The following is a 26830-nucleotide window of genomic DNA, read 5'->3' on the forward strand; positions in this document are numbered from 1 at the left end:
GCTCTATTCCTCATCCTGTCCACGCACACACACACACACACACACACACACACAGACACACACACACAGACCAGGCCATCCCAGTGGATATGACCTCAGCACTGCCGCACTGAGAGGACGTTCTCACACACGCCCGAGTATATGTTTTCATCTGCCACTGAAATTATATACAGGACAGTGGTGAGGGCTTCGGTCTGCGGCCAGTAGAAAGAAAACTGCCATAAACTAGATGATAATGTTGAAAATCCACCATGAAAAGAGACTTGTGGCTAATTTTGACTGATAACAGAGGTCAAACAAGACGTTTTTAAAAAAAAAAAAAAAAATAAAAATATGATATGTGATGTTATTTTATTCACTCATTCATCAAGATGATACAATAATTCTGTTAAATCAAATACAGGTAATGTTTGATTATTGTTTAACTACGTGATAATCTACTACACAAGCGCAATATGTGGTGTTCTAAGGAAGCACAATGGCGCCATCTTGCGGCGGAGAGTCGTCATTGCCGATTTTTTTGTTGTCATTTCTGTCCCTGTATTTTCTGCAGAGCTTTATGATCAATATTCAGTCTAAGTGTTTGTTTACTGTACAACAACCTGCAAAACTGTAGTGGAGCAGACACATATGCATGTCAATCAGATGTCACTGCGCATTATTGCACCTTTTCATTTATCTTTCCTGTGTATATGATGTATATTTACTTCTATTTGTGTTTCTTGGGGATTTGTACATATGCAGATACTATATTTTTTATTATCCATTTTATTTATTTATTACATTAAACTATTTTATTTTTTACGAGCAGTTTTACATTTTTTTTTATGTGCTACTGAGTTAATGTGACCAAACAGCATCAATAGAGTCCATCTAAATCTAAATTACCAACTGTTATTACTGACTTTTGTTGTCTGGCGCATGTAGAATTCAGCCCAATGAGCATCACAGCTGAGCACTGAAACAGATACCGACATGCTTAATAAATCACTGTTCTGTGATCTCCAGCGGTCCGAGCAGAGCTACTCTGAGGAGAGAAAAAGGCTCTTTGGCCATTTTATCCCACTGTCTCCCGTTCTCTGAGACCTGTAGGTCTCTCAGTGCCAGTCTCCGAGCTGCTCGATAGATCTTATCAAACGGATCTGGTTACACAAGAAGGTGGAGGACCTCTAAAAACAATATTAGCAGTATTGACATCTTTAATGTGTGGCAAAGGTCTAATCCCAGAGGCCGCCGCACTAATGGGGAAATATTGAGTGTTGCCAGAACAGAGGTTTTCTCCTAATCTGTCCATTATGTGCTTTGGACAACCACTTTCAGCCGGGATGAATATACAGAGATGGATGGGAGATAATGTGATCAATTTTGCTACAGTAAAAGGGGCGATAAGTCTGAGTCATTCACACTCTCTGATGATTAGCTTGTCTGAAAGAATACTATTAAACTGGGATCTCTGAGCCATTTCCTCTCTCAGACTCTTTTCTATGGTTAGCTGAGCGATCCAATCAATGCACTTTTCATCTTTCCCTATTTCATCCTTGACTTATTGCGACCCTTAAAAATCCTTTCTTTGTCCTCCTCACTTTTTTTTCTTTCTTTCTTTTTTTTTTTTTGTCTCTTGGACCTTACCGGCAATCATCCATTGTCCACATTCCTCCAGTCGCCCGTCCATTAGGGCCTTTGCACGTCGGGAAGCCTGAAAGAAAGAACGGCCGGTCATTAGGACGTAGGCAGCAGCAGCAACCACCCGTTTGGACTTTTTAAGCGTGCATACATAGCTCTGCCGGTTTTAAAAAAACAAGGCAACTGGCAGGAAGAGAGAGAGAGAGAGAGAGACAGTGGAGGGAATTACAAAGCTGAAATTGGGTGATTTACGAAGACGCATCCGGTTCTGTGATGCATAACTAAGACAACCCCGTTGGTCTGTGGTTCAGCGGCACACAATGCTCTCCTTTAGCCCCGGGCTCTATCAGAGCGTCCTATCTCCCCTCCACATCCAACCACGCTGGTTCCGCACATCGGCCCAGCCAGCAAGCGAGTGGCACTGTGGCTGGTGATAACGCGCTGCATTGTCTGAGTTTGAAACATGCTTGGCTGCGGTCGTGTGTTGCAACTCCGGCTAAAGCTGTTGTCGGGCGGGAAGAGTTGTGCGTGGTGTGGCAGCAGAGAAGGGACACGAGGCATCATGTAAACATGTACATTGTTCAATTCATACATATTTTGTGAGATGTAAGGCTGTGACTAAAGATTGTTTTCATTTCTGGTTATTTTCCCAGTTTAAAAAATACTTCTTGAGATTGTTCGATCGATCAAACGTCCAAAATCTAAAGATATTCAAACCACTGTCTGCACACCAAACACTGTCTGCACGCTGCACACGAGGCGCGGAGATCAAGGCTTTACCATTGGACTCTTTGTGTCAGTCTCCACTATCAATCTTTCTTTTCAAATCTATAAATGTATCACCTCTAATGAGACCACATCAATGTGTTCTTAGAAAAAAAAAAACAGAATTTGTCTGTTTCTTTGCGCTCTACTTTTTCTTCTGCACAGATTCTGACCCAATCCCTTCAAATTCAAAACTGTAAGACCACAGACGTCTGAACATAGAACTTCTATCATATCTATTGCATGTGAAAGATTCTTTGTAAACTTTAAAACTCGTTTTAAAAATGTTCCTTATTTGTTGACTCTAAGTCAATTACAGTCGTCCATTTTCAGCTCATACGTTTTACTCTTTACCAAATGAATGGCTGCACAAAATTCTTCTAAATTTTCTATTATTTCTCAATCACTGATTGAATATTTTTGCGCATTGACAAATGTGCCAAAGTAAACGAGAAAACTTCAGATTATCTAATCCTTCTGTACCGTCTCTCCTCTTCACATTCTGTGCTGCCAGGGGGAAGTTGGGGGTGGGCAGCGCTGCAACACAGGACACCTGATTAAGAGCTCCAGGAGTGAATTATGCAGCACACACTGACATGGCATAAGGGGTTGAGGCAGAATGCAATTTTTTTAATTTATTTATTTAAATTAGACTGAATCGGTATCACTCGTGGTAATTTGTTAATGTAAATGTTTGCTCTACCATATGGCCAAAGTTTTATCTATGTGGTATTTTACAACTAATTACCTGCAGCAGGAATGAATAAACAGAGCTGTTTGTTCAGCTGCAGAGCTATAGTCAGTGACGGTGTTTGACCACAGATTCTTATTTTAATGGACCGTCGTATCACACTGCAACATGAATTTTCAAAACAAAAAATAAATAAAGCGAAAGGTCAAGTTGAAGGTTTTTAGAGAAAATCAATTCATCGGATAAACAGCAGTAAACTGACATTATAGGATGCTTTAAATAAGAATTAACGCACAAGAACTGAGCAGTATGCAGGTTAGTGACGTAAGTCACCTAGAAAGACATCATTAAGACAACCATTAGTGAGTGTGTCCAACCTAATTAGTTTCTTGGTTTTATTAAATCAAGATCCACTCCAACAGAATGTCCACACCGCTTTGACTTCCTGCGCAGACCGAGGGCTGTTGGAAACTGTCCGTTCTGACGGCAGCTTTTTGTCTCTGCCCCCCCGGTGCAGCCACCTGCTCACGTCCACGTTCCAAGGCAAAGGCATCACGAACAAACCTGTTGGCCCTGGAGTGTCTCTGCTTGTTTCATATGGAAAGAAATGAATTTTAAAAGAGGGAGGAGGGTATTCAACTCAGCCTTACACCTCTTTGATTGCGCTCGTGGCCAATAAAAAGAAACTACCCGTGCAACTTTCTCCACTTCTCCTTCATCTATACCTATTTGTGAATATTGTGAATGAGTGAAATGAAAAATTTATTCGCAAAGTTGATAAAAATGCAGAATTTCCTCGCACCAAAGACAGACCCTGGTCTCTAAAACAATTCTTTACGACGAGAACTTAAATGAATGCAAGCGACGCTTCCAGAGCTTTTTAGATCATTGTTACCCACAGTATTCTGTTGTTTTCCCCACTGAGCTGCGTGCTGAGACCACCCCACCCCTGCACGTGACCTTTACAAATCCTGCCCTTTTGTTTTGTGTAATCTGACCTTATTAAACTTTATTTTATACCACGGGGTCATGAGCGAGAGTCGAGCCCTCATCGGAAACGCGCGGAAACGAGCGCGACCGTGGATAGTTCATTAAAATGAAATTTTAGCCCCGAACACCGAGACAGACACAAAACAAAGAGAAAAGGGTGGAAGATGCATGGAGAGGAGAAAAAAAAAAAAAAACATGAGAGAAGGCAACAGAAGACTAGAGATGCAGGCTTTTGACAAAACTCCAGTACACAATGACTCATTACATCTGCGTGTCTGGCAGGGTGGCACATCTTCACGCCACAGCAGCTGCCCAGTGCAGTCTAGCCAACCTTTGATATGCTTTACTACCCTGGAGGGTGGAGACACCATGCATAATCTTTGTCTCATTCTGTTTGCCTCTCTCGCTCGAGTGCTTTTCTTTTCCGAACGCCACGGAAAAGCTGAAGTATGTAATTAGGAGTGTGTGTGCGGCGGGCCAAGTGAATAGTTATCACGGGGAAATGTATTCAGTTGCTTTGCTTTTTTATATTTTTTTTTTTAATTTTTTTTTTTTGCCCTGGCTCCAGGGACGGCAACATCAGTCAGTCAGTGAGTTCATTCGCCCTGACAAGTGAACTATCTTGGCAACTACAGGACAGATTACCATTACGTTCAGATTTACGGTCCAGACAGGTGGAATTCCGCGGATATTGGTGAACGCTTTTGAAGACGAAGACATCTATTTTTTGTTGAGAGCTCTGGTGATGATCAAAAATATAAACATTTTTTACATTTGTTGAAGCTAAGCTAAAATGCTAACTCAAACCTTCCAAATATTTGAACAACCATCCTCACCGGGACCATATAACCACTTCACCTCAAGTGTAACTACTTCCTGGTGAGTCACAGAGTCCATGCTTCACACTGATAAATAAGATGCATTCATTCTTCTGCACACGTTGATTAAACATCTTCACTGAACACCGTGAAAACTAAAATGAGGAGATGAAAATCTCAATGAATATTTGTCATGGCAGACAGCGGATTATCCAGTCATTCACATCATTCAACTCAATTAGGCTATTTTACAACACTTGATTAGCTCTATTCATTTCAATCTGTTTGAATATGACACAAACTAAAAGCAAAAGAATCCTGCAACCTGTTACTCTGATAAAAAAATACACCACTCAATACACAACTGTAAGCACAAACACAGTTACTTCCTGAGCCAATAAGGTTAAATTCAAGCTCTTGTGGTTTCTTAGGAACTGGGCGAAACTTATTACCATCCTAGTGTAAACTGTCTGGCTCATACACGGTAATGTAATCCCAACCATCTATTATTGTGTAAATGAATGCTTCACACCACAAACCACTCTGTATTTATTTTCTTTAAAAACAAACTTAATACAGTACAGAACATTATTTATTTATATATTTGTTAATATCTCTCTCCATTCTACATTCTTATTTTGAGTGAGTCGCGCTGCTTCCGCTCGGCGACAACGACATCAGGCTTAGAGGTTACTAATAAATAGAAGTTGATACTAATGGCATCATTTACACCAAGGCCTCATCCACATAGAAGCAAGTCGCCCATAATTTATTTCAAACCTCAAGAACATACTGATCGGACACAACATTAAAATGAGTTAATGACGTTGACCATCTTAGACTCACGTTTTGAAACTAAGACACACCTGACCGGACAGGCACCCACCATTAAAATCAATAGCAATCACACTCCTTGATGGCAGCAGACATCCCCAGCAGGATTCAGCCAACAACTCAAATAACATCAAACAGCACAAGGTGTTCACCTGGCCTCCAAATTCACTAGATCCCAAACAGATCAAGTATCTGTGGGATGATCCACAGACCCCCTCTCTCCTTAACCCACAGGACCCAAAGGCCCCCACTGAAAACATCCTGCTGCTGGACACCACAGGACACCCTCAGAAGGTCCGTGTCCACTCTCTGATGTGTCACGACAGTTTGGGGGCACGAGGGAGACCTACACAATATTAGGAAGGTGGTCATAATGTTAAGCCTGATTGGTGTATATATTCCTAGATAACAGCTGCTACATGTAGGTTGACCCGATGCTTCCATCATGCCGAGCTTGGCGGTAAGAACCAAAGTCATGGAAGCTGGTTCCTTGTGGTAAACAACTGGGATATTCTGTATTTTGAGTTGATTTTGAGTGTCTGGTTGAACTCTATCACACACTCCCACTGGTCATGGCCTCAGTCACTAGATTAGTCGTTTTTTTCCATTTACAACCATGCTGCAGCTCGCTGGATTGACATTTCTTGCCGCCACTCGTCTCTAGCCGCAGCCTCATTTTTAAACATCCAATATGTACTGTACTATCAAGCAAAAATACATTTGATTCACAAGTAAAAAAAATCCAACAACATCAGTATGGACTGTGAGACACTTATATTAAGGTAACGGGGATATTTTACTTATTTTTAGCCACTGGGCTTTTGATTTTTGTTAGTTGCTTAATTAATTAAAATAAATAAATACATAAATAAATAAATAGGTCTGGTCCATTATATTGAAAAATGTAGAATATTTATATTCATATTGTGCTTTAAAAACATGTTAATATTAGGACTTCTAAGAGTTTTCTGCGGTGGACTGTGGTAACCTTTCCACTTCAGGCAAATCTCTCCAGAGCACAAGCACACGCTATTAAGCATGTTAAAGTAGGACTTGGGGCTTTGAAAAGACTGACAGGATAATATTCACACTTGTTCATCAGTACCTTTTTTCCTTAAAGGTCTCACTGAAATAGATATATTTAAACTTCACATTAAAGGAACCATTAGACGTCCCTCTTCCTCTTTAAACAGGCTCAAACCCCCACTAGGCTTTCAAAAAGGATCAAGGCGGAATTAACCAACTTCCTTCCTCATTACTTGAAGTAAAAATAGATCTGCCAGTGTTGGATTGGTAATGACAACAGGGCGGGTAACATTTTTTCCCCCCTTTTATCCAATCACGGTCTTGATGTCCTGGCGGATGGCTGACAGAAAGAAGGATGAATCTTTTGGGGGTTTGATGGCTAATCCTATCAAGGATGTAGTCACCGTCTTCAAAATGCAATTAAAAAAAAATTCCATCTGAAATTACTTACTGTACAATGTGCAACCCGAAACGAGACTTTAGCTACTTCATTACTGTTTACTTTGAAAAAATAATTAATTCAAATTATATATACAAATTTCTACAAGGTTAGGCTTTGTGCCCTGTGCAGTGCCCGATTATCCTGACCATCCTGAGTGAAGCAAGCCCTTGTGATCCAAAGATCCCCCGAAATCACCGCAAGCTACAATCCACAGAAATTTACATCACGCCCTATCTCCGGAGAGAACGGGCAAACATTTTTATGTAACGACTGATGTCAAATTTTTCCGCTTACGTTGCTGCATCTTAGTTAAAATGCCAAAAAAAAAAAAAAAAAAACATCAGATCGACTGCAGTCTGACAGAATTATTGTCTCCATTCTGAAGTCACTCTCCTGTAAAATTAATGGATTTTCAGAGAAGCCTGGTTTGCCCGCTGTGAGCCCCATTTATAGCCGTGTGCCTGGTAGGCCATGTGGGATTCAGCCTGGGGAATATATTACACTCAGTTCTGGGAAATTTCAACTCAAGATTAAACAGCAAAACTTTTACCGTTAACACTATAAGCTACATCCATCTGCAACATGAATTGAAGTCGCTCGACTGAAAAATACACTGGAATATACATGCGGCAGTTACACTGTGACTCAGATCTGGAATCCCATCATTGGATTTCGACACTGACGTAACAAAAAAAAGGCACTCAACGGCGTTTCAATTTCAGCAGCACAGCGCCGGCAGACAAGCCCTCGTAGGATCGAGGCTCCTCACAGGAGCGTCGCTGTTTTGATCTTTCTCCGATGCACAACAGTTGTTAAAAGAAACCTCACAACTGTTGTTTAATTCAATCTTTTCCCAATTCAAAACTCTGAGCAGCTGAGCTTTGATGTGCGGGTTAACACTGTAAGAGGCTGCTTCTTTTCTCTGACATGTTTGCTTTTTAAAAATGTCTGACTATCCCAAAGTTCACGCAGTGATATTTAATTAGTACTGAAAGACTTGCACTGATTGAGGATCTCGACTATTGACAATATTCCTACATAAAAGAGTCTTGTTTGAGAAATCTGTCGATCTAAAATGTGTGTCTGGAGACAGCACATAAAACAGTATTAATACGAGAAGAGATTTGCGGTTTATCAGATTGACAAAACAGTATTATATAGATGTAAAAACGTCTCATAACATGGACAGTAGTTTACAACTAAACCCACAATCCACTTCCAAAGACACCAAGTCTGTTTATTTTACAGTAGTTTGGAAGTTCATGGTTAAACATACATTGATAAGTTCATGATGCAGAGAACAATCCGTGACATTTGCTCATTTCAGATCTGTGCAGACGTCCTGCTTCAACTCCTTTGCAGTTTGCAGAGATGAAAGGAAAAAGAAAGGAGTCTGTTGGTGGGTGGAAAAAAAAACAAAAAAAAAACAAATGACCACCGAGAGACCTTGATGAGGCACCTTGGAGTGATGAAGCTAACCCCAAATACGACTGTAGAGGGGGTGGAAAATGTTACTGAGGATGTGGTTCGGTTTATTCCTGGTCCCAGTTTCGTCTGCAGGCGGAAATGTGGAAACAGCGCGCAGCATATGATAGTTTTGTATCCGAGAGAGCCAGAAAAAAAAAAGAGAAAGCTACTCTTTAGCCCACCTTTCGCTTCGCTATAGACCCTTTTCACGTATGCACTGTAACTTGACATTTTCCCGACCTCGCATCTAGGTTCTGTATGTGAGGGTGCAAATGTACAAATGTAGGATCGGCAAATTGATCCGAAAAGGCTGGTCACGTTACTGGGCGGTGGGATGGAGACGTTTGTCTCGGCGAGGGACAGGAGGACGCCGGACAAACCGCACTCCATCACGGACGATCCGTGTAATCCACTACACCGGACTATAGAGGGGCAGCGGAGCTCATTCTCCAACAGACTGATTCAACTCTACACCCACAGTGAAGGCTTCAGCATTTCTTTCATACCCTTCTCTATTCAACTCACCTTTCTGCAACTCCATGTTATTTATGTCTTGTGCATTATTGTATATGCTAATATTAATTATACTAGCCTTTACTTGATTTTACTTCTGTTGCACTTTAATCTTATTTTATCTTTCCTTTTACTTGTGCTTCTCAAGAGTGTTTTTTTATGTGCAACTAAGCTACTGCGCCCAAGTAATTTCCCTCATGGATGGTTAAATCTAAGTCTATATCCGTTGGACTGGACACGAAACAGACTTTGTTCTATCACCCTGTGTAATGTCCAACTGAGCCCGTGTAAACAGAGCAGGTAGCTGTTCAGAGGATTCGCAGCGAGCCGGCGCGTGCCTCGATGACGCTGACGACATGGCACAGACCGCAGCTCCTTTGTACTCGCTCCCGCTCTCCTGTACGTAGTTTCTGCCTTTGTGCCTGAACACACCGCAGCCTTCACGTGTAGGCTCGGGCCCTTTAAAGCTGTGCCCCGGTGTGCCGACATCATTTTGTAATTATGCAGCTGAAATGCTAGTTGAGTTTCTCTGTTATTTCAAACAATGGAACCAAGGAGCTCACGCTGCGTGTGCTGAAATCACTGCAATGCACAAAAGAGAGGAGTCATCAGATCAGATGGTGTGTAGGAGCAGAGCGAGGGTACATTTTCTGTGCCGTCTGACCACTGAGAGACATGAATGAGAAAATACATTTCAGACCGGTCGCTCACAGTGGTGCATGGACAATTACCTGCAACCGAATGTAGCAAAGATAAAAGAAGTGGTCATTAACAAGTCCACCCACAGCCCTACCTGCATCAACAATGGAACTGATGAGATAGTGGACTGCTTCAAGTATCTCGGACTCACCCTGGACTATAAACTGAACTTCGAACAACACATCACTGATATCCACCGACGCTGCCCACAAAGATTTTCTGCCATCCGCAAACTCAAAGCACCGTCTGTTGTTGCTTCACAAAAGTATAATTAAACCCACACTCCTCTGCTGCGCCCCCCCCCGTTTCCTCACCTTGTTTTTATTATTACACACAATAGCTCCAAAATGATTGGCCTTACCCACGCCAACGTCTCAGACCTCCACAACAAAGCCATCGCACGCAGGACACGCACCGTAACACATGGCCCCAGGCAGCCCCCCATTAAAACTCCTGCTATCTACCTATGGTATGTGTGCATGAATGTGTTGTGGATGTTTGTATGTATGTATTCACGTGAGGCGCTGTACAGACTGTGGAAATAAACTTGAAAAGAAAGAATCCACCTATCGATCCATTAGGTTTATTATTATGGATGCATATGCAATACTGGTTGATGTTTTGCATTAAATGCAGCTAATACAGGTTTATTTAGGCTGACTTGAACGGGCTGAACAGACAATGGGGGTGACTGTGGCTCAGCAGGTAGAAGCGCTTTGAGTACCAATAGGTAGAGAAGCGCGATATAAAAGAGATCATTTACCAGTAGACAATAGTCTGAATTACCAAGCTAACAAACGCATGCTAACGTGAGAGAACCTGACGGCAGACGTCTACTAATGTAATGCAACGGAATAATCTCATGGTCAAACTCCGCTTCCCAAAAGTTATATGATGCCTCTGTAACCTCTCTTTTATTTATAACAAACAAGGAAGAAAGACTAAGCAACAAAGGAAATACGCCAAAACAGGCCCTGCTTTGTCTTGTTCTCGAATACAAATCATTTTAAAACTATTTGTTTGAAATGAGTATTTCTAAAAATCACGTTACCGTTGCCTTTCTGAATACTGTATACGGGTTCGGCTCCACCGCTACTATCCACCTATCAATCCATCCATCCTGATCAGGTACAACATTATGACCACCTTCCTATTATTGGCTAGGTCGCCCTTGTGACCCCAAACTGATGCAACTCATCAGAGAACGGACATGGGTCTTCTATGGTGTCTGGCAACAGGATGTTACCCATGGATGTTAGTGGGGGCCTTTGTGTTATAGTTGAGGGGAGGGGCCTCTATGGCTCATCACAGAGATACTTTATTGGTTTGGGATCTAGTGAATTAGGCGACCAGGTCAACACCTTGCACTGTTTTTGTTTTTTTTTTTGTTTGTTGTTTTTTGTTCAGTAGTTCCTAAACTGCTTTTGTGTTTGTTCATGGTCTATAGTTAGACTTCTCTGAGCTGCATATCATGAGTATAAAGCTATGCCACCGCATTCACTAACCACAGCCCTCTTTGGTTTAGTATTTATATTGAATTACTCCACCAGAAATTTTTAAGTATCTCTACATAAAAAAGAAACACTTGTACTTTAGACTAGACCATTTAGCAGACTTGTTCTTATTCTGTGTAACGTCATGTTTCACACCAAGTTACTCAGTATTTACATTTGATATATTGCCACGCAAGGCTGGTGCTGGTGTTGATGATGACGTCATGTTAGCTAAAAATGTAACACTTCTTTTTTATGTCATGACACATTACACAAAAAGGTGTTATGCAGTTTAGCATCACGTGACCTGCTGTAAACGTTGCACGATGACAATTTTTTTCCCCAATTAATTCTTTACATACTAGCCCATTTTCTTTTCCTTAGTCATGGTTTTAAATATCCCACCACACCACCAACAGCAGCAGCAGCATTTTTTTTTATTCATTCTTCCTCAAGTCTGCATCCTTTACTGTGCCGATGTCTGGCTCGCACACCCCTGCAGAGAACAGTATGCTGGCCAGCACTGCTAGAAGCGATAGTTTTGAAGAACAATATCCTGCCAGCTCTTGTACAATTTTTTATTAGTCCTGTCCAGCCTGTTGTTGTTATGCACCCCCAGGTACTTGTAGAGTTGCACCATGTCCACCTCCTCGCCCTGCATTTTGACAGGTGTCACTGACTCCCGCTCAGTAATAAGCTGTAAAGCCACTGGTAAATGACAACCTTCATTCCATGAGGACACATACACTCCTGATGAGGGACCGCTTCAAAGGTGACAACTGCCCGAGAGAATGAGTTGTCACTTGATTTTTTTGAGGAACATGAGAGTGACAGCCTGTATGCGGCGCCTGTTTCAGTGGCCATCTCAGCCCAAATGAACACTCGGAGCACACACTTGGCTGTGGATTTTCTACCTTGTTGTCCGCCGCCGCAGAACAAAACACCAAATATAAGAATAGCTCGTGCAACGGTGGTGTTACGTCTTCCTGGCAGACTTGGTAAAAGGGTCGCCGAATGAGTAATGGCATTGTCAAGTATTAACTTTTTAATTTGATTTCGCGAAATACAGGCAATAATCATTACGTGCCACTCCAAATCATCCGTTAATGTGTAATTCAAACTGTCAGCTGAGAGCACAAATTAGTTAAAGAAAATTGAACTAATGTTCTTTTCGTGGTGGAAAATGTAAAAATTTTAAGTTCTGCCTTCATGTGGGAGGTTGCAAATATAATGGGGTGCTGTCAGATGGTTGTGCAGTTTGGTGAAACCGTTTGCCAGAGACTTGTGGGTGTGTTCACACTTTCTTGTTTGGACTGAATAAAAGGTGGTTTGTTTTAACTATAAGGGCTGCAAGAAACATGAAGCCGTTGTCATTTTTGCTTTATTTAAACACATTTTGTTTTTTTTATGTGGAGTTGTGGTTGAGGCAATAAATGCAGATTAAAGTGTGTTTTTGCCCACCGATATCTGTGGGGAGGAATTTGATTCCTTAGCTGCTAAATGCGCCATCATTTTCAGAGACTAGTCACAAACTAGATTCAAAAGTCAAAACGTCGTCAAGAAACCCAGTAAGTCCAGTTGCTTTTGTACCAGCTCAGTTTGTTTGGGATATAACACGACCTGCTCAACTGAGAACTTAAATAAAACAAGCTGGAAGATGCTAAGACTATAGCAAAGGGTACCATCCATACAGGCAGCTGCAATTAACAACCAGCAAGTAACATGATAAAAGTCAATATTATTAAGTTCTACAACACATTGAAGCCAAGTCCAACTTTGAACTAAACATGTCTTTATTTATTATAGACGTATAAGACGTATGGAAATATTTTTTTTTAAACTACTAAAGGATTTCAAATTAATAGTAGTGGAAATGCTAATACTGTTTGCGTACATCAGGGTATTCATATTAATCATCATAGCAGAATGTGTCAAAATCAGGGCAAGTGTCTTTCGAGTTTGTGCTGTTTAATTCAGCTGTTCACTGCTGGCGAGACTGATGTTGTTTAATTTAAAAATACAATACTGTATAATAAATACGCAACAGTTCCTCTGCTCTGAATCTCAAAACAACTTGTGATGAAGTGAGTGTCATGTAACCCTACAGTACACGACTAACGTGGAGAGTTAATCGTTTGTGTAACGAGCGATGACCGACGAGAGTTCGGAACTAAATAGGCGAGCGTTGTGTGCGTATGCAAAACTTACAATTAACTATGTTACTGTGACCAGACAGTCTCAAAAGACTTCAAGCTGGTCGGTACTCCATACAGATTATGTTTCCATAGTGCAGAGCTGACATGAATATTGGTCGGCCCATTAATATTCTGTGTTCACAACAGAGACAAACTGAATTTTTGCAGAAGGATTCTAATTTATTCATTTAATTTTACATACCGGGATCAAAGGCGGGGGCAACCGCTGCATCAGCCTTGTTTGGAATAAAATGTTATGGCAGAGACTTAATTTCCAAAATGAATTCTCGTTCATCCAGGGCTGTGCTTTTTAATATACAGACGCAGAGGACAGTGGAGTCATATGCATTTCAAGCCACAACTTAAATAATCTTTTTTTTTTTTCCTCAGGGAGGATTTTATTTATGGTCATGACCACTGCAACCTAAAGAAAACTGGAATTTTATCTTTAATCTGTTCGACATTAGGAAACATTACTGGTTAAGATTTGGAAGTGATTAAAAACAATACAGTAGAGATGAATGAAACCAAAGTACAGATATAACAGCTATACAATAATGCTCATGTTAGTTACAAGTCAGACAATCATTGGGTAGGAACATTTTTAGTTTCCATTATGCAAAGTATTGTAAATTAGAAGCTCCAGGCTCACACTCAGAAAATAAAAGACAGAAGGAATGAAAACTAGTGATTTCTCTATTGGCTCCTTCTCAAAGTAAACATCTCTTACCATCTGTCTGTTTATGTTTTATTAGTGTCAGTATGACACGTTGAAATCAAACCATTAACATTAACATTGTTTTCGTTAACTTACTTTTCTCAGTTCACTAATGGTGTTGAATGAAAACTTCCAGGGTTTTAACTCGGCACGCGTCGTTCGCGCTTCGTGTCATGAAAGTCAATGAGGACATAAGGTTAACCGATTAAAGGTTAATTCATTTAGTTGGGGCCTTAAGTTCATTCGTTTAATGCATCTGACGCACGCTGCTCTCGCTCGCATGCCATGTGAAATTACCAAACCGTCAACAGCAAAGCAGAAGAACAGCCTGAGTAAAGGACTACACTACATCAAATCACTGTAATTCAGCATCATAAAAGTCAAATGGATAAGTCGTAAAATGCACATTAAGTATCAGTTATTATTATTTGTATTAGTGCCACTGCGTGCGCTAAAATAGAAACTTGTCAACCCTCAGTGACATTTTTCTGTATTCATTTTCTAGATGTTTATCCATATTACCCTCCGCTACTGAGGCAAGTTTCATTTAAAGTAGCAACACAAGGTGAAGCCAAATGTAACTTTATGTGTCGTTGGGTTTCTTAACCAATAAATATAAATATTTTAGGACTTACGGATGTTACCACAGGGGTGTCAAACCCATTCTAGTTCGGGGGTGATCTCAAGCCGGCTGGTCCAGTAACACAATAACATAAAAACCCACAAGTAATGACAACCATTTTCTTCCCCAATTGTTTTAGTACAAAGAAGAACAAGTAAATTAGGAGCATGTTTACGTTTAACCTCCTAAGACCCTGTGTCCACATATGGGGACATTAAGTTTCAGGTTTGTTGCAGCTTATTCTGCTTCATTTTAACTTATCCTTGTAACAAGTCACTCGTTGGTGTAAAAACATGATAGCGGGCATTGCAGTGAATTCATTCTGATCACGCAAAAAAAGAGCAAAAATGTACAAAACCTCATGAAATTATACAGACGCAAAAATAACAAATTCTATCAATACTTACGAGCTATATATTCACTAATTAGCAAATTCTGTCTTTGCACGGCCGTGTTCAGTTTTATATTTTGTTGCATTAACAAAATACACATAAAAGAACATATTTTTTTCCAAAACCTACTTGCCCTGTTCAAAGAAGATACTTAGTTTTCATAAGGTCCTAATAATCCCAAATACCTTGGATAAATTAAAATGCATAGCGAACTAAAGCTCAAGTCTCAGTAGGTAAATAAACTTTCCTTAAAAATGCAATTTGGGCTCATTGCTGTCCGCTGTTGAAATCTTCTATGTAATTTTCACACAAATTCATGCGGTGGACCAAATTTAACCATCTGGCGGTCCACTTTCCCCCCTACAGACCCTATGCTTGATCTAATGTAATATATGTAATGTATGTATAAAAAAACAATATGTTTGTGAAGGTTCTCAGTCATCCAGGTCATGATATATCCAAAAGCATTAGTTTGTGAAAAATAATAAACTGAAACACCCCTTTCCTGTTTATTTCAAACCTGGTAATACACTTAGACAGAAACCCCAAAGACAAAATACCCAAGTGAAAACACATCAATGTAGTGTATGCTGTTAACTGCAGAGAAGAATGTACAGACTTGTACATTGGGGGGAAAAAAACAACCCATCCACAAACGCATGTCCCAACACAGGAGAGCCAGCTCATTAGGAAACAATTCAGCGGTCCACCTGCACCCGAAGGACAAAGGACACTCCTTTGAAGATGGCAACGTCCAAGTCTTAGCCAGAGAAGACAGATGGTGTGACAGAAGAGGAGTAAAGGAAGTCATCTATGTTAGACTGTACTGAGATATAATCTGCCATCAATTTACAGTAAAGTCTTAACTTCTGTCTCCAAGAAGTTTCAACCCCATTCACACCTTGAAACTAGAGCCTGCAAGTGATTTTGGATGTTAAGCCGAGAACAGAGTATCCTGAAAGTTTGGTGTTCAAATATCATAAAATTATAAGCTTTTTATAATAACCTGACAGGGAAGCTTAATGGATGTGCACACCTAGATTAAATTCCAGGAACCTCACGAATGTATTTAAGCAGAGTAATATACGTAGTTAAATTCCACCATCATCACCTTGTGCTATCATTGTGCCACAGCAGACTCCTCATTAACCCCTCCCAGCCTAAATAAAAAATGATAATTACGAAGTTTGACTGAATGTGCTTTATTTTTCAACAGACAAGTGAATATTTCTTTTCTGCCTGACAGTATTCCCATCCATCTTAAAAATTGCTTGCTTGCAGGACTCGTTCTGAATGTTTGTAGCAGACGCATTGGCATTTCGCATTTCTCTGCTTTCATAATCCTTAAGTAAACACTAATGAGATACACTAATCATGTAAAACCAGAGGTGAGGTTAAATCTACAGCAACATCCTTTTTATTCAATAACTAAGATGATTGACAGCCCTTTCCATCGCTACTGACAACATAAAAGCCGGCCTGCCAGTAAATCGGCCAACACTCTTAATTCCTTGAGAAAAAAAACACACACGCAAAAAAAAAAACACCACACATTACAAACATCCCTCCACATTGCCCTTCTAAATGCCCGCTGTCCATCCCCCAGGATTTAAGCGGCCCTAATAACAAGCAAACCAAGGCCATGAGCCCCGCGATTATTCCGTCCCTTAATTAGAATTCTCATTATTTACAGAGTGAAGGGAAAGACTCTGCAGTCACATTCACATCAAAGCCGTCATCCGAAGGCAAAGATGATAATTAGATAGTCTAATCTGTTCTCTGAAGTGTCTGTTCCAAATCAACATTTCTGGAGTGTTTGTTTTCCTTCCCCCTCTCCCTTTGCTTTGCTAAGAGACTGATCAATTAAAAAAGATTCACTGGTGCCTCATTTTCTCTCCGCCATATGCAGCTCTTTCCCTTTGCTCCATTATAGCTGACGAATGTGATTTCTATGCGATTGTCTCAAATCCGTCTTCAGAAGAAGAGGCGCGCGAATAGATGAGTGATTTTGTTAAAAAGTGCATTTCAGGTGCACGCATGAAAGTTGTCCTCTGATTTGTGTCTTTGGTGCACTGCACCGTCCCTCAACAGCATCAACAGATGGCACTGTTTCCCTGCTATGCGACTCCAGAGCTTCATCCCTCGCCAGACTCGATTTTCTTTTTTCTTTTTTTCTTTTTTTTTTTTGTCTCTGCCTCTTTGTCTGTCTCATTCCCCTTTTCCCATTTACTTAAGCAGAATGAGGGCACCGGAGAATCATTAAGTGTAACCGCTACCTGAGATTAGTGAGAAGGGCTCAAATGAAGTGTCACTAATATGAGGATTACAACAGCAAAGCCACCTGAAGTCCTCCTGGATCTGCTTTTAAACATGAGGCAGAGAAGGTGGCGACGGGAGACGCTTCCAAAGCTTTTTGTCCGTTGAAGAGATAACATATGGCTTCTGTTTGTTTCTGCATATTCTTGCGTTGTATTATCTGCACTTGGACTGAAGAAGCTACTCGGATGAAACACCTTCAACAAACTCTTCAAGCACAGTTGCCCAGGTTTCAGCTTGGTTTTTGGATATCTGCATTAAACGTAAGAAAACTGCAAAGTTGCCTTCGTGTAATGTAATGGAGATTTTGGGTTTATTACACGATTACTTTGTAAATCTAACTGACAGGTTGGCTAGTTTGGTTGCCAGTATTCCGCAGTGATAGCCTGGAAGCCAACTTGAAGCACCCATGCCCGGGCCAATCAAATCGTTTGGACGAGATTCATGCAGTGAAGGACAGAAGAGCAACAGCGATGAAGACATGCACATCTTCTAAGCGCCACTGAGCGGATATTGGTTGCAACAACATGGATGCCACTGGACAAGCGAGATTTCTCTAGTGCAAAATATTTACTGATGTGCACCTATCAAGCATAACTCAACTCAGCTTTATTTTTATAGCACTTTAAAAAAACAAAGTGCTGTACAAGGGTAAAATAAGAGCATAAGACATAAAACAAACAATTAAAAAGCAATAAAACAATGAAAGCAATAAAAACAATGGAAAATAAGAAACATTAAAAACACCAGACCAGGGCAGACTCTCATGCTGGGTTGAACGCCAAGGAATACAAATGGGTCTTAAGATGAGTTTTAAAAAAAGGACATTAAAATCACACACAGGAGAAGTAAGTAACATTGACTATCTTGTGACAATACAGTGTTCTGCTGGGAAATTTTTGGATCTGACATTCACATGGCTGTATCATAGATATGTATCACACACCTAGATCAGACCAGGCACCTCCCCCCGACAGCAATGACAGCAGCCAACCCCCGAAGGATGCAGCCTGACACAGAGACACACAAAAACGTCGACACTAATGGCATCATTTACACCAAGGCCTCATCCACATAGAAGCAAGTCGCCCATTGCTTTGCAGACAACAAGTGGTCGCTAATGGATGTTCCAGGCTCTGGTTGCCTCATAAACCTCCTGTTTATTTCAAACCTCAAGAACATACTGATCGGACACAACATCAAAATCACTGACACGACGCGTTAATGACATTGTCCATCTTGTGACAATGCAACGTTCTGCTGGAAAACTTCTAGACCTGTAACACCCACCTAGACCAGACCAGGCAGCCCCACCCCATAGCAATGACACTCCTTCATGGAGCAGACATCCCCAGCAAGATGTAGCCAACTTTAAGAACAACTCAAAAAAAAAAAGAAAACACAACAAACAGCACAAGGTATTGACCTGACCTCCAAATTCACTAGATCCCAAACTGATCAAGTATCTGTGGGATGATCCACAGAGGCCCACCCTCTCAACCCATAGGACCCACTAACAACATCCGGTTACCAGGTCAGAGAGAAGAAATGGGTCTTCAGCAATGATTTCAAATTTCCCCAAACTCTAAGCAGGTCACAGCCTCACAGCAAGAAGGTCCTGGGTTTGAATCCCGGGCTTTCTGTATTTGCGTGGGTTTCCTCTCCAAAAACTTGGGTGCTAGGTTGGCCCACAGTGGCGGCACGCTTGTTCACAGCTGCACCATCCAACCATGTAATTTTGTTGTACAGTAACATGTATAATAACGTACTTTACATAGTTTGGGGGGCTACCACTGTAAAGGCTCCATCACCTCTGTTGTAGAGCCTGGATCTATAGGGAAGTCCAACACAAATTGGTTTGTTGACCTCAGTGCTCTGGTCAGAATGTGTGGACGTGCAAGGCTCAGACAAGCAAGGTGGTGAGACTCTTAAAAACAAGTAATAAAATTTTAAACTGCATTCTAAAATAAACTGGAAGCCAGTGTGGGGAGGCTAGTACGGGAGAGATGTGATAACACTGTTTTCTTTCCTGTCAGAGGCAGGTTGCTGCATTTTGTACAGCCTGCAGTTGACATATTAACAACTGGTCAAGTCCATCACACAAAGAACTGCAGCCATCTAAACACGAGATAATGAAGGAAGAGTCAAAAAATAGGCATTTTTCAAATGATTGGATGGCTTAAGCCGCATCTTTTACAGCTCTTTGTTTTAGGTCTGTCTTAAGACCAGAACCCTGTACATGTGGAGTCAAAAGTTCCTCTGTTAAAATGTCTGTTTGATAGCGTCATAGTTGACACAAAAAAAAAATAAATGAGGAAGCAGCAGCAAAATCATGTGGCACACAACATGCCTGCGGTGTGGAATTACTTTGCAATGTCCAACTACCATTTTCCAGAGTGAAGTGGTAGTACGAGATTGTCACTCAAACGCACCAACTTGATTCGCCGCATACAAAAAATGAATACATCAAAAAATGGAATACATCCAAGTATACTGAAGTAAAGGCTGCACCGGAACAACACTGAACACAGCGTTGTCGGGTTGGATGACCAGCGCTTTTCTGGAGTAGAGAACAATTTATCTAGTAGAACTTCTGGAGCCAAGGTATGAGCTAACCTCTCAACACTAAATTAACTTTGACAGCCTTATTTATTGTACTTAATACAGTCACAGGGTGCATACGTAATCTGAGAGTATACAAATAAGATAAGAAAAGCCTTTATGAATCTCAAGGAGAGGAAATTGTATTCATTTAAGATTGGATCAGGACTCGGGTCGGCCAGTACTTGATATTAAAACATCCTAATCATATCGGGGGGCTAAAAGACTCGATCGGGACATACTTCTAAGTGTCATCCAGAGTAAAATGTTTAATACTCATTGTAGTACTGTTAAACCTGCCAAATTTCAATAAACCAAATACCCTTCCCTTTGCAAAAGTATTGACGAACACAAAGAGGCTGCCACTACATCAGAAAAACATGAAAGGCTCTGTCTAGCACAGGTGTTAAGCCATTCAAGGCTACAATAGCAACAAGACAGCAAAAACTCAATGGAAGAGAGCTCCCACTCAATCCAGATTTGAAGGGCGCATCCTATGCTACGAAAGTACATAGTTACAATTAATACACTGTGCCATGACTGTTTATGCAGTTATGAAAACAGAATTAACAATGCTAATGCTATTCAGTTTCTATCAATGGAATCCCTTGTATCCTACACACTGGAGATTTAATGGACAGCAATCATCCAGAAATCTCACTCACAATCAATCAGTGATAGTACTTTGCAGAACACTGGGGAAAATAAAAAGCAGTGAAAAGAAACATGTGTTGGAACTTGAACGAAGTTCTTATTCTTAAATCATGAGCTCTAGTCCTTGCTCTGCTGCAAGAGGGAATGCTTTAGTGCAATGATCAATAAGTGCAGGCTGCATCAGTTGGAGTGCACTAGAAAGACGGAGACATGGAGACATGGAGATCTTCAAAACTAACCGAACACAATGTTTTATTTGCAAAGGACATTAAAAGAGAATTTTTAATGGCTGCACTCACACAACAGGCTACAGAGAGTTTGAATACTCAGTTACCACAGTCCACATACCAGAATATCAAGTCTGAGAAATGCTTTCAAGTAAATAAAGCTTTTCAGGCTCGAGATTTCATCAAAACCAAGAACTACGTCTGAATAACGATGCTGACTGTGGATTGGGAGTGGCCTTGTTTTTATTTTGTCAATTTTTTTTTTTTTTTTGCCTTCATTCGATGAAAAACAACAGGACAAAGGAAAATGCCACTTCAACGTGGATAGATCTTAAACCGTGAAGGTTTGCGGTATAGCTCGGATAGGCCGGGCGTAAGGCTTGTAAAGCTCCCTTGCAGTAAGACCATCCAGGTTGCAAGAACCTCAGCAAGGATCAAAGTCAACACGTACACTGTTTCACGTTGAGTACAGTGAGATTTTTTTTCCTCCCACTTGTGTAGGTACCATCGCCCAAACAGAATTCAAGATTGCCTATTCTTTTGCGCTGTCAATACTGTCTTTGCCGTCTTTGAGGGTAGAAAGTGTTCATTGATTTGTTCTATCAAAGGGAATTCCACACATAAGGGAACATAAATAATGGAAAGGTGTGAAACAAATGGCTGGAAGGAATGTGAACTTTTCCGTGTGTCCAATTACTGTTTTAGCTGACTTCAGCTATAGGCAGGTTCACACAATCAAGATAACAAGGTGTACAACTGAAAAAGGGACAGCTGTGTCGCACAGGGGGAAGCAGTCACAGTTAACAATAGACAATAGACTGTGTGGATGTCTTCCAGTGTGTGGCCAAGGAGCTGGAAAATTAGTAAAAGGATAGATTTCTGTGAATAGACATTTATTAGATTTTGTACAGTAAATTAAAACGCCAGCAGCAATAGAGAGGTAATGACACATTATGTATGTAGATACATTTAATATATCAAAGTTAGTAGTGATAGAACCACTTTGATTAGCTTTTACTCTGGTCCACTGTAGAAAATAGGACATAGAGTGTGATGTCACTACAATCACGGATGAACAGCATGAACAGCACTAAGGCAAACTTACATAAATTACATCATTTGCATAAGCCATTGTGCTATCTATTTACATGAAGTCATTTTGTGCAATCTAAACAGGAGCTACTTGTGTTCATGGTTGGTGTGTTTTGTTTACTCTAAATAACAGACACCTAAGAAAGGCTATAAAACCATAATTCTTCTATGCTATTATACAAACTCTAATTGGGAAATATATGACTCTGAACAGCTGGGCTACTTTAAAGACACCATACTTAAAATAAAATAAGAATTACAAAGAAATGAGGCAAATGCAAAACAGGAACAGTTGTTTCATTACACTAAAGGGTCTAGTTTCTCTTCCTTTACACTTCCTGGCAATGGAATAAAGAACAGTCTTATGTATTGTGGTCTAGTAAGGAACACGGAGGTTTATTTCAAGCGCAGTGTTATTTTCATAACTCATTGGTCCTGTCAGTTGTAACAGTAGAATAACCAGATAAGTGACAGGAGTTCTAGGATCTAATGACCGTACATCGGTCCATCAGATGATTATGCACACTGTGAACAACGCAAAGTTTTGCCAACTAAGCTCGTAGATAAAACCCAAAACTGATTACGCTCACGATGTTGCCAACAGTCATTCATTGCACAAGAAAACTGAGTGTCCAGAGTCCCGATTAAACTTGCTTACAGCTTGCACCAGACGCTTCAGGCAATTTGGAGTGTTACTGATGCTACAAAAGTAAAACTGAAATAAAAAGAAATAATAATAGAAGCCGAAGAAGGACTTACTGCGCTGTAAAGGTACGGACACATCAAACCGGCATCAAAGGACTACCGGCACCGAAGGCTGACTGTGAGGTCACCTCGCATTCCCTGTGTCTGGGCCAAAAAGTCGCCCTTGAACACACCTCCAAGACTACAGCCGGCAGCCAGCTGGCACGTTCCCTGCTTGAAAGGAAATAACTCTTCAGGGAAACCGGAAGAGACACTATTAGCTGGGAGACTAGGACACGATGAAGCGCTACAAACCAACGTAGAGAGCTGGCCTCTCCTGGATCTTGCTGATCAGTTTGACCTAAAAATTTTAATTCATTCTAGATGATAACATATTTGTGTAATTAAATGTTCAGATTAGATAATAACATAAAATCCCTCTGCTGCTGATAACATGTTCAGCTAAAAGGCCGACGAGAGGGGTCCAAGTAGTGTAAACAGTGGCATAATTTTAAATAAGCACTACTAACTAAGGGTATGATTCCAAGATAACAGCGATGACTGAGTAAAGTGAAAAAGAAAATGCAGTTTTATAGAAAAAGTTTAAGTTAGACTTCATTTCCCATTGCTGTCACTGTCCTTCCTCTTAACACACTCTCCTTCTCACTATTCAACAAACGGTCAATAACACACCTGCTTGCATTCAAGCGTGTACTCTCGTGTCCACATCCCTGTATAAGCACATTACAATGTCACATCCAATAAATTTTACAAACAGCAATTTATTCATAGAACTACCCATCAGGATTTTTTTTATTTATTTATCGTTTTGCAAACCCAGGCTTCATAAATTAGGTCTCAGGAGACATCAACGGTGCTTGGGCGATGCGCATGCAAATGTAAACATGCAGATGGATTACATATGTGAGAATCATTAATGAGAAATTTCAGGGCGTATTTCCCTTTGTATTTGTGCGGTTCCGTGTCTTGACTGATTCATAAACCTTCGTAAATCTATTTGCAATTGCCCATCGCTGCTTTCAGAACAGCAAACGTCAGTTCCCAGAGGAACAGATTAAAGTTAACGTTGACATTTTCTGGTTGAGCGTGAGAATGCTTATGTTATGTTTTCTCATATGCAGGACATGCAAATTCATCCTTAATTTGAGGATTTAAAGTTTAAGGAAATCAGATAGCTCAACTGGCCAGCTCAGTAGAATACAAAACCAAACAAAAGAAACTGCATAAAAAGAACAAAACTTTAGACTAGCTCCAGCTGAAAAAATTCTTCCTGACATGTGATGTGAAGTAGCTCAAACTTGAATGCTTGCTGCGTGATTCAAAAGTAAAATGTCCATGTTTTTCATTTTCCAGACTAATGTACATTCACAGTAAACCAAACAACTGACCTTTCCCAAAAGCCCCGCCCCCCTTAGTTACTGTTGCTAACGTGTCAAGCTTCTTGACGCTGACAGAGCCTTAGCACAGTCTCATGGCGAGGAACAACAAACATTTTTGGAGCAACACCTGTGCAATATCCCCCAGATCGTATCCAAAATATTAAAATATGCAAAGAAGGGGAAAACAGAAGCCCAAATACAACGAGCACAGCCTCAAGAGTAGGCATGTTTATTCACAAAATGCTACATGAAAGATGAAAACAAAATAAGTTTAAATTGTCTTTTGGGACTCTATGTTCAACATCAATATAAACTGACGAAACATAACATTAGAGAGAGTTCCCAGCAACGGCTGACGTTAGCTAGGTAACGTGAACTCGCTAGCTAGTTAGCTAACATTAAGTAAACTATTGTTAGTGAGGCACTAATATTACTAATATTCACCAATAGTAACCATCACTTTGATACACAGTTTTGTATATATATATGAGGGTCTTGCTTGCTCAGCGTTACCTAGCTAGCTATCACTATGTTTTAACCCATTCTAGCCTTTCCTTGGAGCAGACGTATGTATGCTTGTTTTTTTTTTTGAGATTTAGCTGGGAGTGGGGCCTTCTACTTAAGTCACCGCTCCTGTTGTGTTTTCAGGTCGGAAAGAACACAACTCCCCCAGCCAAACTCTTTGGGTAGTGTCCAACTTAGATACTCCATAGACAAATCTCTTCACCATTTTGCTTAAGTCGGCAGCTTGACAGACCTTGTTTACATATTAATGGTTGCTAGGATGTATGACTGGACAATGACCGATTGTGGGCGGGGTTTAGCAAAAGGTCAACTACATCAATGGCTACAAAAAGGAGGATGTTGAACAAAAACAGGTACAAAATTAGGAGTGTCTTGGAGTTCTTTCCACAAAACAGCAATGGCAACAGGACTAATTTGTCTGACCACTTAAGTTGGCATCAAAAAGTATCTTATGAGAAGTGCAAAGCCAGATATGGACGCTGTCCAAAAGTACTGACAAAGTGCCTTAGTGACATCTTATGAGAATGGCAGAAAGAAATCACAGATGCAATCATTTTCCACAGGGCTGCCAATTAACACCGTCACCAAAGAGGCGTTCAAGAAAAAGGTCAGATCGCTTTAGCAGCAGTATTTTATACCACCCCACAAATATCTTTCCTAAGTTGCCACCCCGGGGTTGTGAAGAAAATGTGAGTCCCAGCGGGACATCGGAGTCCTACAGAAGTCGTTACTTGTAAATTGTATTTTTCTTCAGAATGATACAGGGAATAAGAAGCAGTGACAGCTTTGGACCTATACCAAAAGTGTACAGAAACGGACAATGCGGCGAACATGTGGAACATCCCGACATACCCCGTTCCTGTATTTCTTCACATCAAAAAAATACAGCACAGACAAAACAAATAAATCAATGATTTTTTTTTTCCTCCCAATATCCTGCTGCCCTAGTTCAAACACTATTACCACCTTTGCTAAACTTCCACACTATTGTCCGGGAAACCAGCATGTAATCTTCAAGCCCATTGTGTCAAATCACATTGGTTTCTCTGCAGCACGCATTCGCAAAAGACAAAATTGTATTTGTAAGATAGACAAAGAAATATGATCACACATCTATTCATACTGGCATCTGGGTTTTCACGGGTATTCATCAAGTATGTTGGTCGTCTTCATGGGCCGTCGCAGGAACTAAACAATTTGAATTTCTTTTTATTTCTCTTTTTTTTCCTGCTTCGGCAACATCTTATACCGCCACAAGACAACAAGTGTCTGCGTAAAAAGATACTAATCGATGTTGTCATCAAGTGGGTGCCACAATCTTATATCATTCCTATGGTTTCTCTCCTCTTTTTCTTCCATATATGTCACATATACAGAGGTGCTGTAAACTAAAATTGAGTGGTTGTAATGATTTCTACCGCAAATGTCATTCTCAGAGTGGCTCTAGATGCTGTTGTACTTATCCTTCTAAATTTATGGCGCAGATGACAAAGTAATTCCTTGTCTTATGATGATCTTATAGCGTCATAGCCATCAGCCAGGGTTTTTGAAGTAGGGGCTTGAGTATTGTTGAAACTGTGGAAACGTCTGTGAAAATGATTTCTTGGTGAGTAATGCTCCTCCATCTACAGGATCCATTTTTAATGAAAAAAGTAAGAGATGCTTAGCCTGGACGCCTGTGTTGACACATTTATCACATGACAAAGTGAAACAGATCTCGACTGCTCCAATCAGACTGTATTTCACTATTAACGCGCCTACGTCATATTATATTCTACAGGCGTTCTTCTGTATTTTATGGATATTGCCGGTGGACGGCTACCCTAATGTGTGCTTCCTCATGCTTTACAATGCAACACCGAGAATTTGTCGGCAGAAGTGTAACAAATCTTTGCTTTTCCACGTGCGACAGCTTAAGGGGCACAATCATTATCTACAGCATTCCCTTTAACTGACAAAAGAATCTGCGGCTGCCCCGAGTCTAATGGAAATCAGTTTTAGGGAAGGATGATGGTGGGGCTGCTGCTGCCTGGTGGTGGAAAA

General features: G+C 40.6%; 1 long non-coding RNA gene across 1 annotated transcript in view; it reads right to left on the minus strand.

Annotated features, from left to right (window-relative positions):
* LOC125005414 overlaps nt 1-26830 on the minus strand; it is a 112817-nt gene that overhangs the window by 41274 nt on the left and 44713 nt on the right. Inside the window, exon 3 of the long non-coding RNA XR_007112445.1 lies at nt 1630-1696. This is a non-coding gene — a long non-coding RNA (uncharacterized LOC125005414). The remainder of the gene's footprint in view (nt 1-1629; nt 1697-26830) is intronic.

This window comes from Mugil cephalus, chromosome 3, assembly GCF_022458985.1.
Source record: "Mugil cephalus isolate CIBA_MC_2020 chromosome 3, CIBA_Mcephalus_1.1, whole genome shotgun sequence".
NCBI classification, from domain to species: domain Eukaryota; kingdom Metazoa; phylum Chordata; class Actinopteri; order Mugiliformes; family Mugilidae; genus Mugil; species Mugil cephalus.